Source organism: Balaenoptera musculus, chromosome 13 (assembly GCF_009873245.2).
Source record: "Balaenoptera musculus isolate JJ_BM4_2016_0621 chromosome 13, mBalMus1.pri.v3, whole genome shotgun sequence".
In the NCBI taxonomy this organism is placed as follows: Eukaryota; Metazoa; Chordata; class Mammalia; order Artiodactyla; family Balaenopteridae; genus Balaenoptera; species Balaenoptera musculus.
The window spans coordinates 59,828,172-59,842,024 of record NC_045797.1 but is presented as its reverse complement, the minus strand read 5'-3'; positions in this window follow the sequence as shown (position 1 = coordinate 59,842,024).

Below are 13,853 nucleotides of genomic sequence, written 5' to 3'. Positions count from 1 at the left end.
CCACATTAAAAATGGCCTAAAGGATTGTTAAATGAAATGAATGGGTTGCATCACTCAAACTAAGACTGAGGGAACCCCCAAGAACTCTCTCTCCCATGATGAATCATGTGGAAAGTCCTCAGCTGGAATTTCAAGGGCTTCCCCATTTGGCTCCATCGGACTTTCCATCCTCACATCTTTCTAGGTCCCAATACGAACCTGATTCCCAAGCAGATAGGTCTTCCCTGCTCTCCATCTGTGTCCTTACTCCTCTGTCGCAACCTCAGTTTGAATTTCTCCTTTTCTCCTTTCTACATCCAATTTTCATTCATTCTTCCAGGGCCATCACAAGCCCTCTGCCACCCTGCTTCCCCATAGACAGGCAGCACATACAAACTTTGGATTCAGATAGTTTGGGGTTTGAATCCCCCTCTCTGCTACTTATTAGTTATAGAACTTGAAGCAAATCCCTCACACTTTCTTTGCCTCAGATTCCATACCTATAAAGTATATAAAGTAGGATAACACCACCTCACCATATTGTTAGAAAGATTAAATGAGATGAAATGTAGAGCACGGTGGCTAGTAAGTAGTAACCAATCAATAAATAAAGGCCGTTATTATTATCCTCCTATAGTATCTGCCACATCTCAAACTTATCGTCAACTAATGGCCGTGCTGTACAATTTGATCATATTATATTTAGTTCATGACCAACTGCAGAGATTAGATTTGTGAAATTCCAGTTGAGGAACATGTGACCTTATATGAAAAATACGATTAGGGAAGCTGAGGTCATGTGTGAATCTATAAAATTTATTATAAATTACTTTACATTCATTAAAATAAGTCAGTAAAGGCAGAATGTTAACAAAGAAGCTATAATCATATTTTATAAGTATCACATTAGGAGAATTAATTTCCACCTACTATTTCTTGCTCCCTGGAAACTTTTCTGGGACTCTTTGACTCTGTAGAGTCAAAATGATGCTTTTGTATTCAGTTTGCTTTGTAACAGCTAATGCCAACGCCATGAGGCAGTCTGATCTGGGCCTGTTCCTCCAACCAGATATTTAATGCATTTTTGATTTGGTGACTTGGAACTATTGACTCTTGTTTCCCAGATTCTTCCTCCCAATCGTGCTCCCTCAGCCCATCTTACACTATCTCAGCATCCTTGAAGAAATTGATCCATGCCAGCCTTCTTTTCCCTGCTTCCCCAGATGAAGAGTATCCTGAATCTGGATGAAGAGTTAAGTCCATTTTCACGGAGGGTTTCTATCTTATTCTCAAAGCTATACTCAGCTTAGCAGAGGAAATCTAAATCTAAATCTAACCTGGTCCAGCTCCCTCTTTCACTCACATTGCACAGAAGGTGAGACGCCATTGCTGAGGGCTTCTGAGGGAGTCTCTTGGGGACATGACCTCTTTTCTTACTTCCTTCTCTTCCCTTCCTTTGGGCCTCAGCTCTTTACCCTCTTCATGCCTCTACTTTCCCCATTTTCTCAAGGGAGCCCTTTCCTGCTCCAGGAATAATTTGGCTCCCAGCCCTAAGAGTCTTCTGGTGACGGCAGCGTTGGCTGTGTCAGGCATTCTCGGATTGCCTGGGCTTTCCTTCCTGTGACTGCAGGCTCTTAGGAAGGGATGGAGGAGAATGGTTTTGATCCCCTCCACAGGGAAAACGTGAGGGTGCTTCCACTCTGTACTGAGATTTCTCCTCCCAAATTTCTGAAGTTAAACACATCTCACTGTGGAATTTCATCTCTCTGCAGAGGCTCTCAGCTGGGCTCTATCTGTAGTCTTTCTAGTAACATAACGTGATTCTTTTTCATGAGAACCTGGAGCCCTGACTGTATCTACTATTATAAAGTGGGTAACATGGCAGCAAGGGAAAGAGAAGGTGAGTCCCTAAAATAGACTCACATTTCTGAAAGGATGACCACTAATGTTGGTGCTGACTTACTGACCTTGCTGCCTGATGACCAAAACCAGCACTGTTTGTAAAAGGATGTTCCAGTAGCCTCGAGGCTCGGGGCAGCTGCTGGGACAGTTTTGCCAATTTTGTTCTTTCTTAAGTATCATTATGATGAATACCGTTCATTAGAGTTCATTGGAATGTGTCTCTGTATCTTGCATCCTGAAAGAACCTAATTGACAGTGTACCCAGAGCTGGGGAGATAAAGATAAACTTGTGGTCTTTAGTTGGGGAGATGGACTTATAATTAGAAATGTCAGTAGGTGGAGTTTTAGTTGCTGCTGTCACAAATTACCACCAAACTTTGTGGCTTAAGCCAACACAAATTTATTCTCTTACAGTTCTGGAAGCCAGAAATCTCAAATCAGTTTCACTAGGCTAAAGTCAAGGTGTCAACAGGGCTGGTTCCTTCTGGAGGCTCTGGGGAGAATCATTTCCCCATATTTCCTCAACTTCTCTAGCTTCTGGAGGCTGCCTGCATTCCTTAGCTCATGACTCCAACCTCTTGTTTTCATCGTTACATCTACTTCTGTCTGACTTCTGACTCTGTCTTCTCCTGTGTCCCTCTTATAAGGATCACTGTGGTGACATTAGGCCCACCAGAATAATCTCCCCATTTCAATATCCTTAACTTGATCACATCTACAAAGTACCCTTTGACATATAAGGTACTGTTCACAGGTTCTGGGGGATTAGGACATGGATATTTTGGGGGCCGTTAGTCAGCTGACCACATGGAGCAAGTACTGTGATTGGCGTAAACACAGGGGGCTGTGGGCATCTACACTTGGGACACCTGGACCATGGGAGAGGAGGTCAAACATATAGTAAGGCTCTCAGCAAAGTTTTCTTTATAATAAAATTTCCCTTTTCCCCATCCTCTGTAATTTGCCCACCATCTCAGGACTGCAGGAGAGATATGAGCGTGAAGACCCTGTCAAACGCGTTACCCCGGGTACTGCTGCCCTGCTCCGCATCCTCTCTTGGTGAAGGTCATCAAGATTGCCCATTTCCCAAAATAGGACGTGGAAATGGCCTCAGTATCCCACTTCCTCCAAACAAGGGAGTACAATGGTATGTGCTAGGAGTCATAATTGCTCCTAGCAATTATGAAATTGCTTCTCTCAGGGATGATGGGTTGGGATGGGCAGAGGCTAAGGTGGTGTTTCTTTGTCAAACACCAAGGTGTGGAGGTCCTGACTGTGATTTGAGTTGGAGCTGAGTTGTATCAGAGGAAAACTGTACGGCATTTATCCCTTGGATTTAGGGGAGTGATTTTGAATAGAATAACTAGGTAGTTACTAAAAATTATTGCAGACACCCAAAAAAAATGATGTGGGTGGTTCTGTTAGGAAGGGAGGCTTCATTTACCGGAGAATGGGGAGGTTAATTAAGAAGTAAGGGTGTTTATAAGTAGGATGCTTAGCGGGGGTGGTGATATTGTCCTTGTCATTAAATATTTTCCTGATATAAAAATACTATCTTGGCACTTACTTATGGAGAAGGTTGATATTCATTATTAAGCATTCATTGCAAAATAAGAGTGCGTGTGCATGTGTTGTGTGCATGTGTGTGTCTGTATGTGTGTGATTGTGTGTGTGTTCCCAACCAAAAGTCAGAAGCAGAGACTATATTATCTAGTACACAGAGATTCAAAGCCTGGATGGATGGTTGGATGGATGGATGGATGGATGGATGAGTGGTTGGATGGATTGACAAACAGATGAATGGATAGATGGATAAATAGATGGAAGCATGGATGATTTGTCACAATTGGAGCCTCCAGCTCTGAGATCTCTGATTCTGAATCCAGACAGAGGAAGGAGTGGATTCACTAGTTTTGGGGGAGTATCATTAAAAACTTTTGCAAGAAGCATTTGCAGCTACTTCTGGTTTCTCTTGGCTGGTTGTATTTGTTTTCTCCCAAGCCCTACTGGGTCAGGGCCATCTGTGACTTATACTTGGGGTTATGGGAGGTGGCTTTCCCTTCCCTTTCACACAATAACTGAGTATCATGCTGCCCTTCTGTTTCCGTCTCTGCCTTTCTGCATCAATTTTCAGCTTATCTGAATTCTCATTGTGTATGCTCATGTGGGCTGATTCCATTACATTGCTCCACAAAAGAGTTCCTGGACTCCATATTCTAGAGTAATTTAGCTGCCTTCAATATGAATCAAAAAGGAATGATGTTTGGCAATCTTTTGAGAGCAATTATAGCAATTAGGGGAACACACCATCACAGGCTAGCTGTGGGTGCAGGATACCAACACCTTAGCTACAGTGAATGTCAGATGAGAGCCTGGGGAGTACTGGGCATGGAGGACATCGCTCGAGACTAACTCTCCGCGGTGGGAGGCCTTTGGCCTCACAGAGGGGTTAAGTACCTCATTATCATTTAAGGAACTTATGGCCTAATGATTGATGAACTTCATTATATTAGCTTTCTAACAATCTTTAATAAAACTCTTTAACTATAATGATTTACTGGTCTTACTGGTTTTGTGCTTAAGATGCTGCACAATAACCTGCAGATGAGACATCCTTTTTCTCTGAAGGAGAATGAACAAGGGATTGTGAACAAGGAAAGATTACAGTGGTTCTTTAAGAAGTTGCTAGGCCAATACCAACTAGAACTAAGGAGGAGAGTCTTTCCCTGCTTCAGGTCCCCAGCTGGATTCCTAAGCTAGGTCTATGTGAATCATGCTAAGCAGAGTTCTTAGAGTCATACATGGTGAATTCATGACTTCTCGGCAGCTTATTTCAGCCTAGCTATACTTTCCCACCTTCACTGGTTAATTGCCCAACACTTTTGAATTGATTAATTGGATCTTACGTAAGGGAAGCCACATTGTGGAGCGATGGCACGTTCAAAAAAGTACGACATTAAGAAAATTAAGACGGGGACTTCCCTGGTGGCACAGTGGTTAAGAATCTGCCTGCCAATGCAGGGGACACGGATTCAATCCTGGTCGAGGAAGATCCCACATGCTGCGGAGCAAATAAGCCCATGCACCACAACTACTGAGCCTGTGCTCTAGAGCCCATGCTCCGCAACAAGAGAAGCCACCGCAATGAGAAGCCCGCGCACCGCAACCAAGAGTAGCCCCCCGCTCATCACAACTAGAGAAAGCCCACACGCGCAGCAACGAAGACCCAACGCAGCCAAACATAAATAAATTAATTAACTAATTAAAAAGAAAAAGAAAGAAAATTACAGTTTTTTGTAAACTTGAGGCCACCAGTGCTTATTCCAAACTTTAAACCTTTAAAGATCAAAAGTCCTGCTAGAGGATAAAGCATACCAAAGCCATAGAGAAACGTTAGTTTTGGCAAGATGAGCAAAGAGAAGTGGGAAGAAAGGAAGCAAACAAAATTCAGAAAGGAAATTCTACCTTAACTCTCCTCACAGAAGTTTCCTTAAAAAACAACAAACAATCAGCCAGCCGTCTTTTTATATCATTGAAAAAATAATTAAAAGAAAAATATTTAAAACGAGCGACCTCTGCAGGCTCTGCTGTTTTCAACATATGAAATTCTGAAGTTAAAAAGTTTTGTGGAATTTAATCTCTTAGGAAATTAATCAGAAGGTCCAAATGCTCACAGCCTCAGGGTTTGGCACGGCTGGTTCTCTCCTTCTAGGTAAGAAATACCCTCTGCGCAAATGTGAGTATGCCATTAGGTGAAACCCCATCCCCGAAACACAATGATTCAATTTAGTGGGCTTTAATAAGGGTACCAAGTCCAAGACTCCAACAAGAGAGTTAAGAAGTCACCCGGTTGTGTTTGCCTAACAGGAACAACAGAAATACAGCTCAAATCCCTCACCAAAGTTGAGATTTTCTTTGACTTTACAACATAAAACCATATCAGGTTACATAATAACACCATTTGTAGAGCTGAATCAAGTATAAGAACATTCTGTCTTTCCCTAACACATATATGCCAATGGTAAACACACGGGGTAGGGTAGAAAACTGCTCCTTTTTCATGTTTTATCTCACCTTAAATTTACCTGGCTTCAAGGAGCTAGTACTCTAGGTAAGTTGAGCTTTGTACAATCCATAGCGGTAGGTCCTCTTGCTAGTAGAACTCATGGGAGTAGGATGAATAATGGAAACTATGCTTCATAGTAAAATTTCCAAATAACTGCCCTGTACAGCAGTTTAAGCCCAACTGTAGCATTTGGTCTGCGCTCAAAGTAAGAACAAAATCCAACCGCAGCCTGTACTTGCATACACCTGAATTTATGGCTTATTTCTCGTCTTGCTTCATTCTCCATGGGACAGATCTGAGTATGATTCATTTTCATTGAGAGCAACCCAACTCCAGGCCACAAAAATCAATAGGAGCCCTGTACTCATTTTGGCTGCAAAGCTACAGAGCGAGGTGAGAAATGGTCCCTAAGTTAAAAGGAAATAGAGTATACAGACACAGACTCACCTACATACAGCCTCACCTACATACAGCCAATTGAATTCACTTCCACACAGGCTGCCAGAGGAAGCTTACTGTAAACCAAGCTGGCACAGAGCACAGAAAGTGATCTGCTCTCAGGAACATAATGAAAATAACAACCCTCCTCTCCTTTCCAAAAAATGTTGAAGAAAGACCAGCAAAATTAATCTGAATTAGATCTGTGGGTATCATCAAGTGTAGCAATTCACATCCCTGGCTGAGATTTGAGTGACTTGGTAAATCATTAAAAAATACAGACATAGATCTGTCTTATAGCACTTTGGGGCAAGGGTAAAGAGGGAGCAGTGACAATTTAATCTGTAATAGGTGAAGGGAGCATTCTTGTCCTAAAATCTCAGATCTGGGTCCTTTCTCCTTTCTCTGGAGAATATCTCAAGTGTTATATAGTAAGTTTAGGTGGTGTGTGTGTATATGTGCACGCGGGTCAGGGTGTGTGGACGTTTAATATTAATATCCCAGGGGCATGGCTACAACTGGGGAATAGTTCATTCTCAGAAGCAAGTAAAAATAAATCTGGACTTTATATATGATTTGCTTTATATCATTCTCAACATTAATAGAGTAATCTCTTTTCACGTGGGCAAAGAAAGACCTTACTCTGGGTACAGTATGAATATTTTTATGAAGAAAGTTTCCAGAAGCCCAGAGTAATGCTTCATATCTGTCCTGGAGATTCAAGCAAACAACCTTTATCCACATGCAAATATCTCATTGGAGCAGTACTGACTTTTGATTGCTCTTCTCCTCTGGGAAAACTCTAGAAACCCACAGAAGGGACTCATTTCAACCTTCTGTGTGTCCCTGAAAGTTGCCAGGAGTATCTCTTCTGTCTGAAGTGTTAAGTCAGGAGAACACACCCAACAGAGTGAGAGTGAGACCTGTTGCTACACGATAAGCACAGCGTTAAACTCTTTACGGATGAGAAGACCGAGACACAAAGGGACAGCAGTGATTTGCCCAAGACTGTGTAGCCCAGGCATCTAATGCCGAACTCCTGTTCTTAAGCACGTACTTCTCTGCGTTGGGGAGGGTTTCCGTGGCCAGCCTAGTTCTTTGTAGCTCTTGAACTAGGTGACAGAAGTCTCCGGGAAGGTTCAATTCCATGTAGCAAAACCCCAAGCGAGAAGTGTGACATAACCTGCTTGGAACTGACAAGGCCCTTCCTTCCATGACCTACCTGCTTTCTTCCATATGCTCTTCCTGACACATATGGTCCCAACAATATGTTCCTGACACACACATTGTGGACACTGACTTTAGCAGAACTATTTCTCCTGCCTAGCTGACCACTTGCTACCCAAGGGCCATTTATAGAGAAATTTATTTCTTCCTCTGCTACATGGTGATAAGAGCACAGACTTTTAAGTCACTTATGGATGTAAATCCTGGGCCACTGGCATAGTTACCTTGAGTTCAAGATGTAGTAGAACCAGAGCCGGGCCCAGCACTGAGACTTGGTGGGGGGAAGGTAGGGTTCTGGGTCTGTGGGGCTGCAGACAAGGCAATGTGTCCTAGTGCAGGGCTAGCTCACTCTGAGGTGTGACTGTGTGATAAACTAGAAGCCACGAGCTGATCACTGTGGCTCAGGTGACCGAGGGTGCAAAGTCCTCTAAGCTGAGTATGTGGAAGGTCATCTTCCCTTGAAAACTACTGTGAAAGCATTCTGTACATCAGCACCCATGGGGCCGCCAGAGGAGGGATCCCTGGGGCAGGGGTCCCAAAGTGGAGCCCTGCCTCCTGCGGCCCTCACCTTCCACTGGTGTTACTCCTCCACTGCCCGTGCCCCTGAGATGACTGGCTCCAAAGCTCTTCCATGCCCACCTCCCCGGAGCAGCCTAATTCCACGTGCTGGGTGTTGAGTGGGGGAATCAGAAGAGCTTTAATGAGAAGGGACTTGGTCAACCAGACTGGTAGCTACCTTCACTGACTGTAACGTTGGAAGGGAGTCAGGCTGGTCCTGAAGAATTCCAACTGCTTGAGGCAAGCGGGCACCCTCATGCCCAGGCTTCTGGGGAAGCAGAGCACTGGAAGTCTGCCCTGCTTCAGGGCTTTGCACCCAGCCTGCCATGGGCACTGTCTACTCAGCCATCAGCACCTCTCTGCTCTGAGACAGGCCTGGACTGGACACTTAACAAGCATTGGGAGCCCTGGACTCAATGGAGAGAGGGAGATCTCTTGTAGAGGGTTAGACTGGACTTCTAGAAGGTGGGTTTTCTGACACTCCACTCTAGGAACTGATGGAAACAAGCTACCTCAGTTGTAAAACCTGCCTCACAATGTGCTCTAAAACTAGAAATGATCCAAGTGTTTGTCAGTAAAAGACTGGAAAAACAAATTGTAGAGCCGCCATACAAATGGAATACTATTCAGCAACGAAAAGGAATGAACTCTATTATTATCTATAATAACACAGATCAATCTCAAAATAGTTATGGTGAATAAAGAAGTCAGACAAAAAAGAGGCCATATTGTATGATAGTTCCAATTATATAAAATTTTAGAAAATACAAACTAATCTGTAGTGACAGAAAGCAGATAACTGGTTGGTTACCTGAGCCTGGGGCTGTGGGCAAGAGAGAGGCAGTAAGGGATGACAAGGGGGCATCAAGAAACTTTTGGGGTGATGGATATGTTCATTATTGATTGTGGTGATAGTCTCATGGCTATAGACATGATAAAACTTATCAGATTGTATGCATTGAATATGTGTAGTCTATTGTACAATAATACATGTCAATAAAGCTGTTTAAAAATGAAAATATATATATATATAGGACTTAGCACTGTGCCTGGCATACATTCTGTGCTTAGTAAATGGGGCTATTTTTATCATTTTCACACTGGGCTTCACTCTCACCTATTTCCATAACAGGAGCTAAGGACACAGAGATCCTGATTGTGTGATGTGTCCCACGTGAACTCTATCCAAAGGCTAAGGGAAACTCAGGTGTTCAATGGAACTAGAGCCAGTGTAGAAAGAGATTTAAAAACTGGTTTGGGAACCCCTTCCAATCAAGTGACACTTTCTGGAAAACATGTTATAATCTCCATTGGTGGAAAAAAACTTCCTGAAATATATTTCTGATAACGCCTGTAATTCCAACAGCACGTTTTGGCCTGTTTCCCTGCCATGTCTAGACTGAAGAATTTTTCCAGCTCGGTCATTTCTGCCCGTTGATATTTAAAGGCCCCTGCAGTTAGAGATGCCCAGCCACTGCTCAGTGGGCGGAGTCCTCTAGCTGGGTTCCTGCAGCCCGGGCTCCCAGGGTTGCTTTGGTGTTGAGATCAAGCTTCCCCCACAGCCTAAGTTTACCTCCGTTGAGTTCAACATGCATTTCTTCCAAAGGACATCCATTCTCATTCTTAATCATTCAAAACATCAGAATCTCCCTTAGCCATCCTGCCCTCGCACAGGAGGGAGTTTCCAGGGAGACTCCCTTAATTGGACAAAATTCTCCACTGCACTCCTAAACCTTGGGCCATTTATGATTCATTTGCAACTAAATATTAATTTTTAAAAATGCAAACTTGCCTTGGAGGGATAAATAGTGAATAGTTTTCCCATTCACAGTTTTCTGGAGAAGAAGGAAGGGGGCAGAATGCTAATACTGGATCAGCAGGTGAAACGCCAACAAGGAGAAAGTTTTTTCAAAGGGAAATCTCATCCACTTCACCATCTGGGGGTCATTGCCTCCCCTGTTCCCCAAAGGCCTGGTATCAGGAGCCTTTGTATTTGTGTCAGCAAAACGCAGGGGGGGTGGGTTTCAACCTCCTCTGAGGATCAGGCAGCGAACACTTCAAAAAATCTATTGTGAATGTCTGGATAGAAAGGGAATTTTGAGCTGCTATTTTAATCAGGTGAAAGCCAATTTGCTGCTTCACTATTTGAACTTTCAGATTTTCTCAGCCCCTGAATTCAGCCTCCTGGTTACTGGGGAAACACATTTTATTTTTTTCCCTGAATCTGTATCTGCTCTCTAATCACCTCTAATCAAGAGCTGTAATGTTGATTTAGTTTCATACAGAAGAATCACAAAACTGATCGCAGAGGGTCTAGTGATAAAGATAGGAATCCAAAGATACCAGGAGGCCTGAGCATGCACTTAGCAGGTCAGGCCAGCCCCTGACCCAGGAGCCTGCTGGCTGCTTGGCCCCTATGACAATGTTGCTTGTTCTGCTGGGCCAGGTGCCCCTGCCTTAGAGATGTCACCTACATCTGTGTATCACCCCTGGAATCAGTGCCCATTAAGATTCTGAGTCTTAAATGATGAGGAATTGACCAGTTTGTAGGAGGGGCTCCTCCATGCAGACCTCTGTCCAGGGCTTCAGGTGCATTCAGGAAGCCTTTGGCAGGGTTGGAATGCCTCGGAGGGGTGGAGATTTGCACCCACCTCAGAAATATCAGAGGCAAAGGCCAGAGGTCAGGAAGGGAAGTGTGTCTAGGGGAAGTGCCCCAAAGCCCGGGTCAATCAACTGACTGAGGACTAACCCTGGGAAAATGGTGAAGTCTGCAAAATGTAGCTTTTAGTCTACAAACATTCATTTAGCAACTATCACATTCCAAGAGCTGTAATAAGCCACGGGGAAACATCGGTAAACAGGAAACAAGAACTTACAGTTCAGTGGGAGATAGAGACTTAAGTAACTCAAATATAAGGCTGAAATCAAGCTGCCTCCTCACCTCCAGGGTCCCCTTCTCCTTTCCAGAAATGTCCCTGCACCAGCCAGCCTCTGTTTCACACAGAGACCAGATACCCACCTGCATTTCTGTTCTTTGAAGATAGTATTCGTGCTCCCCCAAATCCCTTTTCTCTTGCACCCTCATCTTTTCAGTACTTTAAAATACCTATTTGCTGGGGAAATTCAGTCAATTGACTGATCACTCACAGATTCTGTGTTACTTTTTTTCAAAGGCGTTTGCTTTTAAAAGAGGGCACCGGAAGAGAGCTTTATTCCATAGAATCATATTTCTGATGGCAGAATTTCTGTCACAGGGACAGAATGGTAAAAAAAAAGACATTTTTAATAGTGACATTATTTTAATATTCCCTTCTATGTCTAGTGACATTATTTTAATATTCACTTAATTTCACAACAATCATATGAAGTAGCTAATAATAAATAGATAAGAATATGAAATTCAGAAAGTCCCAGTGTTTTACACAAGGTCACACAGCAAGAAAATAACAAAAGTGAAACATGGAAGCAGGTTCTCTGACTCCAAAGCAGGGTTCTTTCCACTGTACAACAAGTGCTTCCCTTGGCAATTCCTTTGTGCAAGTCTTTGGGCCATCAGCTGGCTTGAATTAGGGGTGGAGATGGACTCCAATGGGATAGCAATATTTATGGGACTTTCCGTAACTCAAACAGGTACCTTGGGAATTATTTTTAGTTTTCCTAGGTGATCTGCCAAAAGTATTACCTCTTCTATTTTCCTCTGAACCTAGGTAACTTAAGCTCCCTTCTAATATTTCGAGGTGTTGGGGTAGGAGGGGATAGGGGCTTATGGAATCATGCCAGTGTTCCCAGAGTCCTTGGGCATGGCTTACGGATCGGCCCGTCCTTCTCCTACCTCCCACGAACAGAGGGATCAGCGTTGGTTGTTAAGAACATCTCTGAGTGGCCCAGCAGCATGGGAAAAACATGGTCCGTCTGGTGGCCTTGGCCCAGCCCTGGCCATAAAAAGGGATTTCATATCATTAGCAACTTCCCCTTCACAGTTCGTTAGTGTGAAATGTCTTGGCAGCTGAAATGACAATGGGGACTCCCTCCTCACCAGTGATTTCACCCCTCCTAAGAGCAGCCATGGCGCAGCTGTATTTACTGCTTTAATTTGTGGCTCTGACAATAGCACGTTGAGGTGCCGGAAAATGTGTGTAGCAGTGGTCAGCTGGCAACTAGATGGCAAGTTGAAATTAACTTTACATGGCAGGTCTAGTTGATAAACCAGTTGTATCTGGATGCCTACCTTTGTCCACATTACTAGAAGGCTTTGCTATTAAGGCTGAGCTGGAGATAGTGGGGTAAGCTGAGGCACCCTAGATGGTCCCAATGAAGTGTGTGTGGGTGTGTATGTGTATGTGCACACATATATTAAAATATATATATACATGTGTATATATACACATATGTATAAAATATAAGTAAATATACTTATTTCTACTCAATATTTGTTGTCTATCTTCCAAAGAGGATGGAAAATACAATTATATCAAACCCCGAGCAAGTTGCATTTGAGGTCAGAACATGAAGTTCAAGTATGTTTTCTAGGAGAATTGAGTATTGTTTCACAAGTTAGGGCCAGAGTTGAAAATAATAGCTCCCAAGGTCATTTGAAATGTTCACTCCTTTAAAGATAAAAACTGAGTGAGTGAACCTGTTGACTAACTGGGTCTCTCTGTTGATACCTAAGGTGACATCCATGGCTCATACTGTATGTGTGAAAATTCAGGCACTGCCCTACATTAAACTTGAAGGTTTGTTTTCCTTCTGCTTTGGGCCTACTGATTCAATTACCATCAATAGACAGAGTTCACTCCAGCCCCACCTCTGCCTACTCACCAAGTAGAAGTTGAAGGATAGAGGTGAAGGTGGATTAGTGCAGAATTTTAATCTGCTGTTTGTCTGGGGCAGTGTGGCAAGTATCCTCCAAGGTGGCCGCCAGTGACCTCTGAATCCTGGCATTCACACCCTGTGTAATTCCCTCTCCTTGGTTGTTAACTTGCATCTAGCAAATACAGAAAAGTGATGGGATGTCAATTCTGAGACTAGATCATAAAAAGATTGTGGCTTCCAGCTTGAGTGCAAACTCTCTCCCTTTCTCTCATTCTCTCTCTTTCTCTGATCATTCTTTCTGTGGGAGCCATGTTGTGAGTTAGGGTGGAGGAAAAAGTACAGAGACCTGCCAATAAGGATATAAGTGACCTTGGAAGTAGACCCCTTCCCCTTTTGTCCTCCCTCTGGCATTCAGATGAAACCACAGCCCTGGCCAACACCTTGCCTGCAATCTCAGAAAGACCTTGACCTGGAAGCACTCAGTGTAGCTCTGCCCAGATTCCTGATCAACGGAAACTCTAAAAACTGTTTGCTGTTTGAAGACACTAAGTTCTGTGTTTTTATTTTTGTTTTTCTTGGGGGGGGGAGGGGGTGGTCATTTATTAAGCAGTAATAGAAAACCAACACAGGCAGCAATGGGCGACAAGGTGATTCCCCCATTAACCACTGAGTAGGTGGGCAAAGTCATCACAGGACTCAGTGAACAGTGCACTCAAGTTATAAGTGAATCCTGGTTTTGAGGGGGAGTTTTTCTAACCTTTAGTAGCGGAATCACCGCTTGTGACTCACTGTGCATGCAGGGAGCTTTCTACCACTGGCTAGAATGGTTTAAAGACAGTCCTGGTCCAGAGGCAAGGGCTCCACCTCA